This window comes from Lolium rigidum, chromosome 7, assembly GCF_022539505.1.
Source record: "Lolium rigidum isolate FL_2022 chromosome 7, APGP_CSIRO_Lrig_0.1, whole genome shotgun sequence".
In the NCBI taxonomy this organism is placed as follows: domain Eukaryota; kingdom Viridiplantae; phylum Streptophyta; class Magnoliopsida; order Poales; family Poaceae; genus Lolium; species Lolium rigidum.
In genome coordinates, this window is record NC_061514.1 from 325,098,071 (window position 1) to 325,103,497 (window position 5,427).

The following is a 5,427-nucleotide window of genomic DNA, read 5'->3' on the forward strand; positions in this document are numbered from 1 at the left end:
GTACTAATGTTTCGATTAATACAATTATAGCATGATATATAAACATTTATCATAAACATAAAGATATAAATAATAACCACTTTATTATTGCCTCTAGGGCATATCTCCTTCAACCCATCCCTAAAACGGATGGCCGCGGCGTCCGGGACGACCCAAACCCGGCCCAAATCTTGGACGAGTTTGCGTGGCCGCGGACGCGAAAGGCTGGTCGCTCGCGTCCTCCCTTGTCAGCCCACGGCCCGCCGCTCGTCTGCCTCCCAAAACAGAAAACACTCCTTTGTACTCCCAAAACCTAGAGATGGCCGACGAAGCGACTGCCGCCGCCACCGCCACCGACACCACCGCCACCATCGAAGAGGAGGCACCCACGGCCGTTGCCGCTCCGCCGCCGTGGAGGCGGCTCCTGACTCGGCGGTGGCCGAGCTCCACCGGGCCGCCGACGAAGAAGGCGAAGGCCGACCCTCACCCGAGCGCGAGGAAGCTCGAGAGCGGGGAAGAGGGCCGACCGGCGCGGGCGCTGGACCAACCGGAAGAGGGAAACCGCTAGCCGAGCTCGGAGCGGCGGGCGGGCGGCGGAGCAGCTTCTCCAACTCCCGGACGGAGGCGAAGAGCACTCTCCTTCAAGAGCGGCGAGGCCATGCTATTTTACGGCCACCCGGCGCTCGGCCGGCACATGATCATCCCGGCACCGGCGCGGCCTCGGTGGGGAGCTCGGCCTCCTCCGTGACCCGGCCCCTTCCTCCAAGGTCAAGCTGCCCCACCGACTGCCCTATTTGGGCACGAAATGGGGGCGCATGGGCGGCGGGCGTACCGGTCACGGGATGGGTCACCAGGAGGTGGGCGAGTCCATGACGGGGCCGTCACCTTCGTCCATTGACCTGAACCGTGCGCCGGCGAACTCCAAAGGCCCGAAGAACACGGGAGCGAGCTGCGACGTCCGGTGCACGCAACCTGTTCGACGATATGTCGGCCGCGCGCGCGCGAGTCACCGTCCGCCGTGCGAGGCCCTCCGTCTTTCGCGCGAGACAATGCCGACGACCCTGCCATATCCTTCGACACGGCAGGCTCCCCGGCCACCTCCCATTGACACACGGGAGGGCACAAGCTGCTGTCCCGGCGGCATAAACATTGAGGAGGAGCCGTTGTTCGGTGAGGGCCTCACACAAGCCGCAGTCGCACAAGCTCGAGGTCGCCGGGTAAGCAAACGAACCGCCAACTACACGGAGAAGGAGGACAAGGTGCTCGTCGATGGATGGTTGACCATCGGGCAAGATGCGTTGACGGGTGCCGAGCGAAGGGTCCGCGATGCGGCGCCGGATCTATGAATACTTCCATGAACATCGCAAATGTGGACAGGAGCCATTTGAGAGCGACCGCAGCGAAATATCGCTCCAAAAGAGGTGGGGAGCAATTCAAACGGAATGCAACAAGTTCCACGCGGCGTATGAGCACGCGAGGCGGCTCCCGTTAGTGGCATGGGTGTGAAGGACTTGGTATGATTCATAACCTCAACTTATTCATCCGATGTTTGCACATATGTTTATCGTTGTTGTCTCGCTTTGCTCTAGGTGTGGCGAGCTTTGGAAATCTACAAAGCCAACAATGGAGAGAAGACCTTTGCCTTCCCTCATTGTTGGAAGGAACTCCACGGCACCCCCAAGTTCCAGGAGGGGTACGAGGGCTACATGGCGACCTTGACTGGCAACAATCCCGCCAAAGATGCCACGGTCATTGACCTTGATGGTGGGCAGCCTTGCGGCAGCTCCGCTTCTCGTGCAAGTCGTCCACGCGGCCACAAGGCAACCAAAGCCGACATGAAGCGTGATGCGTCGTCCATGCTATTGTATGGCACTTTGAAGGAGATGCATGCGGACGAGAGAGGTGTCCACGGACAAGAGGGATGAGAGGAGGCGCGGGAGAAAGAAGAGGACAGGGAAGAAATTCTTTGATGTCCAGCAGAAGAAGCTTGAGATTGAAGAGGTCAAGGCGAAGACCAAAGCTAAAGAACTTGAGCTCAAAGAGAGAGAACTTGAGCTCATAGCAATGGCAAGGGCCAAAGAGGTGGAGCTGAAGGCGAAGGAAGTTGAGCTCAAACGCCAAGCCGAGGACAACCTCATCATGAACGCCGACTTGACCAACATGAGCGAGGCGAAGAGAGCTTGGTTCGAGAAGAGACGAAGGAGATCCTCGAGCGCCCAAATTGAGTTAGACAATCTCAATTGTAATTTTTATATTTTTCTCAAACTATGGCACATTTTATTTGATTTATCATGGTACATTTGATAACATTTTATGGTATTTGATAATATGTTATGTTTATTATATATTATTCTATGTTTACGAGATATTATTATATATCAAACTGAATACGTGGCCGAGAGGACCTATTTTCCAAAGAAATAGGCCAAATGGCCAAATGGCCAAATGGGTGGCCGCTGCGTTGGGCGCAGCACGCGACCCAAACGGACGCGCGGACGCGGGGCTCCGTCCGCGCGTCCGCTCGGGCACGCAAACGACCCAAAACGGACGACCCAGCGCGTCCGTTTGGGTCGCCCGGTTGGAGATGCCCTAAAAGCATCTCAACCGCCACGGTAAAAGCCTCTAGCCGACACCGCAAACAGCAAACCCTGAATAGTATGGAGACCATCCCAAACAAGTTTTGCTGGTTGAAAAATCGACACACAGGTCAGACACCGTAAACAGTATAACAGCATATTCCCGAAAAGATTCTCTTCTCTATGTCCTCTTCTTTTCCAACTTGTCAGACCAACCATACGGTGACGATGGGCTGGAATTTTCTTCACGCCAACACGGAAGTGAGGATAGGGTTCGCCCGCTTGCAATGATGGTAGCGAAAACTCACCCTTTGTTTTTTTTACTAGGGGAGGTATACCTCATAATCCGTATTTTAAGGTCGAATGTATTAACTGGCTGATAGTAAGATTGAAGCCACTCTCAGAGGCACCTCTCCTGCTGATCCTGCTCATGGTCAAGGTGGTGAATCCTACTTGAATTCCAATCTTTCATTCCTTTCATCATGAATACAGTATATTTATCTTATCGGATTCATTCGTACCTGGCAAATCCAAGGAAAGAAGAACAAGAAGAAGGCTAATTTCCTTATCAAATTGACTTTACGGGCTCGCGAAACTAGGTTCCTGCGACGCGAAACTGGATACACTGGAAAAAAAAATCCGGATGGAAGCTCGATGCGGTGTCCGGACTGACCCTTTTTTTTTCCTCTAAAACCTCAAAATGGTAGTTATTGTGCGGATGGGATCTGCTAGAGATGCTCTAAAACACACTCGTGCCGGAAAAACCGTCATTTTAGCGCAGGTGTTCGCTAGAAGACGCTCGACAATAAAGTGCGCGGAAAAATGTTTGACGGACGCGGGAAAAAGCGGCAAATCGCGTGCTAAATTTATCAGGCCAGATCCAGCACGTGGTATAAAAAGGGCGCGCGTAGAGCAGCCACCACAACGGTGAAGCGTTGCTTCACCGCTTTGCACCGCCAAAGCGCCGCTCCAAGTGCTCCCCATACGACGCGGCGACATGGAGGCTCGGACGTTCACGCCGTGATCTCAACTTCCACGACGTCAATTCCACCGCCTAAGCGGAGATGTTGGCGCCTCCACTGCACCTTGTCACCAACGAGGAGAGGCAGAGCCAACACCGGCTCGCCATTGCCGCGGAGGACGAGCACACCATGGCATCGTGGCACGAGAACTTCCCTGAGGACGTCGTCGACGAGAACGAGTTCTTCAAGCAGGAGCGGACAGAGCGCAAGGTGGCGAGCCAAGCCAAGCGGGGGCGCCAATCGTTCATCTTGGCGTAGATGGAAGGCCCGAGCACCATCGACGACAACGATCCTTGGTGGGTGGATTTGTTCTTGTACGCCATCTCAAGTTCATCGGACTTCGACATCGAGTTTGATGACTAGATATTTTTTTAGTTTAGATTATCGTATTTTCCTGTTTTACTTTAGTTTATCGCATTTGTATCTGTTTGATCTGCGTTTGATTGAAACTTTCACCGAAATATGTCCAGCGCGCTGAATTTTTGGGCGTATGGTGAAACCTTGCGTGCGAAAATATGGAGCGCCATGTAAAGCAGTCGTCTGCCGCGCGCAAAATAACGCAAATCAGGCGCTGTAAAGTTTTTTAACGTGAGATGCTCTAAGATCCACCACATAGGAATTACATATATGACCATAATCATGTTGAGCAGTGATACATCTCCGACGTATCGATAATTTCTTATGTTCCATGCCACATTATTGATGAAATCTACATGTTTTATACATACTTTATGTCATATTTATGCGTTTTCCGGAACTAACCTATTGACGAGATGCCGAAGTGCCGATTCTTTGTTTTCTGCTGTTTTTGGTTCCGAAATCCTAGTAAGGAAATATTCTCGGAATCGGACGAAATCAACGCCCAGCATCCTATTTTTTCACGAAGCTTCCAGAACACCCGAGAGCCGCCAGAGGAGGGCCCTGTGGGCCCCAGATGACAGGCCGGCGCGGCCAGAGGGGGGGCCGCGCCCCCCTGTTGTGTCGTCGCCTCGTTGACCTTCCGACTCCGCCTCTTTGCCTATATAAAGGTCCCTGACCTAAAACTTCGAGACGGAAAAGCCACGATACGAGAAACCTTCCAGAGCCGCCGCCATCGCGAAGCCAAGATCTGGGGGACAGAAGTCTCTGTTCCGGCACGCCGCCGGGACGGGAAGTGCCCCGGAAGGCTCATCCATCGACACCACCGCCATCTTCATCAACGCTGCTGTCTCCCATGAGGAGGGAGTAGTTCTCCATCGAGGCTCGGGGCTGTACCGGTAGCTATGTGGTTCATCTCTCTCCTATGTACTTCAATACAATAATCTCATGAGCTGCCTTACATGATTGAGATTCATATGATGATGCTTGTAATCTAGATGTCATTATGCTAGTCAAGTGGGTTTTACTTATGTGATCTCCGGAGACTCCTTGTCCCACGTGTGTAAATGTGACAGTGTGTGCACCCTGTGGGTCTCTTAGGCTATATTTCACAGAATACTTATTCACTGTTATGAATGACATAGTGAAGTGCTTATTTATATCTTTTTATGATTGCAATGTGTTTTGTATCACAATTTATCTGTGTGCTACTCTAGTGATGTTATTAAAGTAGTTTATTCCTCCTGCACGGTGTAATGGTGACAGTGTGTGCATCGTGTAGTACTTGGCGTAGGCTATGATTGTGATCTCTTGTAGATTATGAAGTTAACTATTGCTATGATGGTATTGATGTGATCTATGCCTCCTTTCGTAGCGTGAAGGTGACGAGTGTGCATGCTATGTTAGTACTTGGTTTGGTTATGTTGATTTGTCATGCACTCTAAGGTTATTTAAACATGAACATCGAATATTGTGGAGCTTGTTAACTCCGG